Source organism: Colobus angolensis, unplaced genomic scaffold (genome assembly GCF_000951035.1).
Source record: "Colobus angolensis palliatus isolate OR3802 unplaced genomic scaffold, Cang.pa_1.0 Scaffold78, whole genome shotgun sequence".
In the NCBI taxonomy this organism is placed as follows: domain Eukaryota; kingdom Metazoa; phylum Chordata; class Mammalia; order Primates; family Cercopithecidae; genus Colobus; species Colobus angolensis.
Genome location: NW_012121598.1, coordinates 5,302,996 through 5,310,394, shown reverse-complemented (window position 1 = coordinate 5,310,394; position 7,399 = coordinate 5,302,996).

Sequence of the window (7,399 nt, the reverse complement as noted above, 5' to 3'; positions counted from 1 at the left end):
GTAGTTTTTAGTAGAGACGGGGTTTCACCATGTTAGCCAGGATGGTCTCAATCTCCTGACCTCGTGATCCGCCCGTCTCGGCCTCCCGAAGTGCTGGGATTACAGGCTTGAGCCACCGCGCCCGGCCTCAATTCTTAAATGTAAAAGTTTCCTAGCATTATGTCTTCTACTTCAGCTTTTTATTGTTTTTCTATCTAGTTGATCTCATTTATTCCTACGGAATTGACTGCCACCTGTATGCTGAGGACTTCTAAATATTCAGCCCAAATATGTCTGCTGAGTTCTAGATCTGATTTAATTATGGCCTACTGAACACCTCCAGATGAATCCATTCCTTTATTTACTCACATACTAATTTATTCATTTGTTGTTTATTTAAAGTGTACTATGTGCAGATTACTTCATATTGAAGCATGTAGGACAAACATTATTCCCATTTTTGGGTAAGGGAATTGAAACTCAGGGAGATTAACCAACTTGCTTAAAGCCACACATAGCAAGTCAATTGTGAAGCAAGGATTATAACCCAAATTTTCTGATTCCTAGTTAAATGCTGGTATGCTAAGTGTAGTGGGTCGAATGTGTCTCACGTTGCCCTCCAAAAAAAGAGATGTATACCCAGCGCCTGTGAATCTGACATTATTTGAAATATGTGTTTTTGCAGATATCATTAAGCTAAGGATCTTGAGACAAGATCATTCTGGGTTAGGCTGGCCCCAAATTCAGTGACAGGTATCCTTAGAAAAGAAAAGAGACAGAGAAGAGAAGGCAATGAGAAGATGGAGGCAGAGATTGAAGTGCTATTTCTACAAGCCAAGGAATGTCAAAAGTTGCTGGCAGGCACTAAAAGGTATGAGAGAGGCCTGGAATGGATTCTCCCTCAGAGTGTTCAGAAGGAATCGACTCTGCTGACACCTTGACTTTGGACTTTTGTCCTCCAGAACTGTGGGAAAATAAATTTCTGTTGTTTTAAGACATCAAGTTTGTGGTGATTTGTTACAGTAGCCCTAGGAAGCTAATATGCTAAACCACATTGTGTTTCAAATAAATTGGGATTTTGACTTCAAAACTAGGATGCACAATGGTCAGAAAAAGTCCAGTAGTTGACAAAATAGAAAGAAGTATAAGGATCTAAAGTAGGCTGTAACTATTTCACTGAAACAGTGAGAATCCTCATATAATTGGCCTCATGGTGAGTAAAATTGTGATCTGGGAATTAAACATTTCCCATGGAGTCAAGGTCAGCTTGTTGACCCCAGAATCTCAAGTTAACTGATCATTTACTGTTGTGGTGATTCAGCTTTTTTCTGTTGCTGTTTTGTTGATCCTGCCACAAATTTCACCGTCAGTACTATAAAACATTCCAACCCCCAATCCCCCATGCATGGATTCTGCGTAATCAGGTGTTCTATTGGTTTATGGCATGTGATTACCACCTTCTCCCTGCAAATCTTTCAGCTTTGGCTCCCTGTAGACTCAACTATGTTCCCAGTTTTCTAGGTCATATTCTTAGGATAATAAATCTGGTAGCCCAGACAATCACCCGCATACATGATTGTGTAGAATGCTGAGGTTTCTGTCCAGCCATTAGACTATTGTACTTGAGTAAGATGCATGGTCCTGGTCCAGTCAGCTGTGTGTATTTCTGGAGGTGGATGAAAGTGGAAATAGGGAAGATAGTTGGGTTTCCTTATTCAAAACATCATCACTATAAATAAGGCACTCACCAGTAAATAGTTGGCAATTTCCCTCTAAAGGAGCTTATCTCCTGCTTTGTTAAGATATAATTCTCTCTGATGACTACATACAACAGTCATGAATAGCTACTTTCTATTACTAATAAATTATGATGTAATTTAGTGCTTACTTGTGTGGCAAGATTATATCTTAAAATATTTATGGAAATTCAGATTTTTGTCTGATGTCATTTTCCTTCTGCTGGAGGAATTTCCCCTAACATTTCTTGTACTGGAGATCTGCTGGCAATTAATTTTTTCACCTTCATTTTCTGATAAAGTCTTTATCTTACTTTCACTTTTGAATAGTATTTTCACTGAGTATAGAATTCTGATATGATAGTTTTTATTCTTTTGGTACTTTCAAGATATAAGTCTATTGTCTTGTGACTTATATAGTTTCAGGCTGCTGTAATTCTTATGTTTGTTATTTTTTTCCTGTTTTCAAGATTTTCCCGTTATCTAATTTTCAACAGTTAGATGAGGGTGTGTGTGTGTGTGTGTGTGTGTTTGTGTTTGTGTGTGTTTGTCCTCTGGGATTCTCTGAGCTTTCAGATCTATGGTTTGATATCTTTGATAACTTTGGAAAAATTTGGGGTCATTATCTTTTCAAATTTTTTTGTCTGTCTGTTATCTCTCTTCTCTCTCTTTGACTCCAGTTTGTGTTGGGTTGTTTGATATTGCTCAACAGTTTTTACATGAACATTTTTTATTTGTTTTTTTTCTTTTTGAGTTTCAATTTTGATAATTTTAAACCTATGTTCAATTGACTGGGATTTCCGCCTCAGCTTTGATAACTCTAGGTAATTCTTTATTTATGATATTGTGTTTCTTTATTTCCAGAATTTCCATATGACCCCCGCCCTTTTATTTTTATGGTTTCATCTCTGTTGATATTTCCTTATCTTCTCACACATGTTGTTGACTTTTTCAACTAGATCCTTTAAAAATTTTTTATGTGGGGGGAGGAGGTAGAGCAAGATGACCAAATAGAAGCCTCCAGTGATTGCCCCCACCATCCCCCACACGAACATCAAATTGAGCAACTATCTACACAAAAAAACATGTTTATAAGTAAAACAAAAAAACCAGGTGAGTGAACACAGTACCTCACTGTGTTTTAATATCTTATTAAGGAAAAAGGGACTGGACATGGTGGCTTATGCCTGTAATCCCAACACTCTGGGAGGCTGAGGTGGGCAGATCACTTGAGGTCAGGAGTTTGAGATCAGCCTAGCCAACAGGGTGAAACCCCATCTCTACTAAAATACAAAAATTAGCTGGGTGGTGTGGTGGTGGGCACCTGTAGTCCCAGCTACTTGGGAGGCTGAGGCAGGAGAATCACTTGAACCCGAGAGGCAGAGGTTGCAGTAAGCCAAGATCGTGCCACTGCACTCCAGCCTGGACAATAGAATGAGACTCCATCTCAAAAAAAAAAAAAAAAAATATTGAAGAGGGTAGGAAAGACACTCTTGAACTGCCTACACAACCCTTCCCAAATCCCCTGGCAGCAGCCTCATGGCATGGAGAAATAATCTGTGTGCTTGGGAGAAGGAGAGCACAGTAATTGTAGGACTTTGCATTGGAACTCAGGACTGTCCTGTCACGATGGAAAGCAACATTTAACTGAATTCAGCTGCTGCCCATTAAGAGAATGTTAAGACCAGCCATAGCTAGAGGTGAATCTCCCATCCTAGTGGTCAGTCTGAGTTCTGGAAGCCCCGCCACCGTGGGCTAAAGTGCTGTAGAGTCCTAAATAAACTTGAAAGGTCATCTAGACCACAAGGACTGCAATTCCTGCACAAGTCCTGTTACTGTCCTGGGCTTAGAGCCAGTGGACTTGGAGTACACATGACCTGGTGAGACACCAGCTGGAGCAGCCAAAGGAGTACTTGCTTCATCCCGCCCTCAACCCCAGGTAGCACAGTAGAGAGACTGTGCAGCTCTGGAAGAGACTTCTTTCTTCTGCTTGAGGAGAGGAGAGGGGAGAGTAAAGAAGACTTCGTCTTACAATTTGGATACCAGCTCAGCCACAGTGAAATGAGACACAAAGCAGGGACCTGAGGCCCCCATTCTAGGCCCTAGCTCCCAGATGACACTTGTAGACACGCCCCGGGCCAGAAGAGAATTGGTACCTTGAAGGGAAACTTCCAGTCTTGGCAGGATTTATCACCTGAGACTAAAGAGCCCTTGGTCCCTGAATAAGCAGCAGCGGTAGCTAGACGGTATTTGCTGTGGGCCTTGGGTGAGACTCAGAAATATGCTGGCTTGAGGTGTAACCCAGCACATTCCAGCTGTGGTGGCTACAGAGAGAGACTCCTTCTGTTTGAGGGAAAAAATGTGATGAGTAAAGGGAGCTTTGTCTTATAGCTTGACTACCAGCTCAGCCACAGTGGGGGTACAGTGCCAAGCAGGCTCCTGGGGTCCCTGACTCCAGGCGTTGGCTCCTGGACAACATTCCTGGACCTGCCCTGGGCCACAGGGGAGCCCACTGCCCGGAAGAGAGACTCAGGCCTGGCAGAATTCACCACAAGCTGACTGGGACCTTGAGAGAACATTGGAAGTAGCCTTGAGACCTTGAGAGAACATTGGAAATAGCCAGGCAGTACTTTCCATGAGTCTGGGACAGTGGTGGCCATGGGGAGAGACTCTTCTGCTTAAGAAAAGGGGAAGGAAGAAGAGGAAGGACTTTGTCTTGCAGCTTAGGTACCAGCTCAACCATGGTAGAATAGAGTACCAAGTAGATTTCTGAGGTTCCTGACTTTAGGTCCTGGTTCCTGAACAGCATCCTGACCCACTAAGGGCTAGGGGGACCTTGTAGCCCTGAAAGGAAAGATACAAGCAAGGCTGGATTCACCATCTGCTGATTGTAGAGCCCTTCAGCCTTCAGTAAACATAAGCAGTAGCCAGGCAGTGGTCACCATAGGCCTTGGGTGAGACCCAGTGCTCTGCTGGCTTTGGGACTGATTCAGTTCAGTCCCAGTGGTTGTGGCCATTGGGATGCTTGTGTCACCTTTCACCCAGCTACAGACAGCTCAGCACGGAGACAGATTCCATTTGTTTGGGGAAAAGTAAGGAAATAGAACAAGTGTATCTGCCTGGTAATCTAAGGGAATCTCCTAAATCTTACCAAGACCACCAAGGCAGTATCTCTATGAGTCTGCAAGAGTCACAACATTACTGGACTTGGGGTGCCCCAGTGCAGATATAGCTGCAGTTACCAAAGACTTAGATCACAATACCCAAGTCCCTTGGAATACCTGGAAAGCCTTCCCAAGAAGGACAGGTACAAACAAATCCAGGCTGTGAAGACTACAATAACTACCTAACTCTTCAATGCCCAGTCACTGACAAACTCCACAAGCATCCGAAACATCCAGAAAAATGACCACATCAAATGAACTTAATAAGGCACTAGTGACCGATCCTGGAGAGATGGAGATATGTGACCTTTCACACAGAGAATACAAAATAACTGTTTTGAGAAATCTTAATGGAATTCAAGATAACACAGAGAAGGAATTCAGAATCCTGTCAGATAAATTTTAACAAAGAGATTGAAATGATTAAAAAGAAGCAGAAATTTTGAATCTGAAAAACGCAATTGACATACTGAAGAATACATCAGAGTCTCTTAACAGCAGACTTGATCAAGCAGAATAAAGAATTAGCTTGAAGGCAGGCAACTTGAAAATACACAGAGGAAACAAGAAAAAAAAAACAAAAAAGAATAAAACATGCCTATGAGATGTAGAAAATAGCCTCAAAAGGGCAAGAGTCATTGGCCTTAAAGAGGAGGTAGAAAGAGAGACTGGGATAGAACATTTATTCAAGGGAGTAATAACAAAGTTTTCCATATTTAGGGAAATATATTAATAAAGTATAAGAAGATATTAATAAAGTATATAAATAAATAAAGATATTCATAAAGTATAAGAAGGTTATAGCACACCAAGCAGATTTAACCCAAAGAAGACTACCTCAAGGCATGTAATAATCAGACTTCAAAGGTCAAGTATAAAGAAAGGATCCTAAAAGCAGCAAGAGAAAATAAACAACATACAAGGGAGCTCCAATACATCTGGTAGCAGACTTTTCAGTGGAAACTTTATAGGCCGGGAGAAAGTGGCATGACATATTTAAAGTGCTCAAGGTAAAAAAATATTTTATCCTAGAATAGTATATCCAGTGAAAATATCCTTCAAACATAAAAGAGAAATAAAGACTTTTCAAGACAAACAAATGCTGAGAGACTTCATCAACCCAAGACCTGTCCTCCAAGAAATGCTAAAAGGAGTTCTTCAATCTGAAAGAAAAGAACATTAATGAGATTAAGAAATGATTGAGAAATCATCTGAAGGTATAAAACTCACTGATAATAGGTACAGAGAAAAACATAGAATATTACAACACTACAATTGTGGTGTGAAAACTAATCATATCTTGCATAAAAATACTGAAAGATGAACCTATCAAAAATAGTAACTGCAAGAAAATTTTAAGGCATACACAGCACAATAAGATATAAATAGAAAAAACAAGGTAAAAAGTAGGGGATATAGTTAAAGTGTAGAGTTTTTATTTTCTCTTTGCTTGTTTGTTTATGCAATCTGTGTTGTTAGCAGTTTAAACTAACAGCTTACGACATATTATTTACAAGCCTCACATTAACTTCAAATAAAAAAACTTACAACAGATACATAAAAATAAAAAGTAAGAGATAAAAACATACAGTTAGAGAAAATCACCTTCACTAAAAGGAAGACAAGAAAGAAGGAAGAAAGAGAAGATCACGAAACAGCCAGAAAACAACAAAATGGAAGAAGTAAATCTTTACTTATTAATAACAACATTGAATACAAATGGGCTAAACTCTCTAATGAAAAGACACACAGTGGCTGAATGGATAAAAAAGCAAACCCAATGATGTATTGCTTGCAAGAAACACATTTCACTTGCAAAGACACATACACAGAAAATAAAGGGGTGGAAAAAGATACTCCATGCCCATGGAAACCAAAAAAGAGCAGAAATAACTATACTTATATTGGATAAAATAGATTTCAAGACAAAAACTGGAAGAGACAAAGAAGGTCACTACATAAAGATAAAGGGGTCAATTCAGAAAGAGGATATAACAATTTTAAGTGTATATGCACCCACCACTGGAGTACCCAGACACATAAAGCAAATATTATTAGAGCTAAAGAGAGAGATAGACTCCAATACAATCATAGTTGGAGACTTCAACACCACATTTTCAGCATTGGACAGTTAATCCAGACAGAAAAATCAGTAAAGAAACATGAGACTTATTCGGCACTATGGACCAAATGGACTTATTGAAGACATAATAAAACGTCTCCCAGCAAAACAAAAGCCAGGACCCAATGGCTTTACTGCTGAATTTTATCAAACATTTAAAGAAGAACCAATATCAATCCGACTCAAACTATTCCAAAAAATAGAAGAGAAGGGAATATTTTTTGACTCATTCTAGGAGGCCAATAATCATCAACAGAATTTTAGCAAATCAAATTCAACAACACATTAAAAAGATCATTCATCATGACCAAGTGGGATTTATTCCAGGGATGCAAAGATGGTTCAACATACACAAATCAATGTGGTACATCATATCAACAGAATGAAGAGCAAAAACC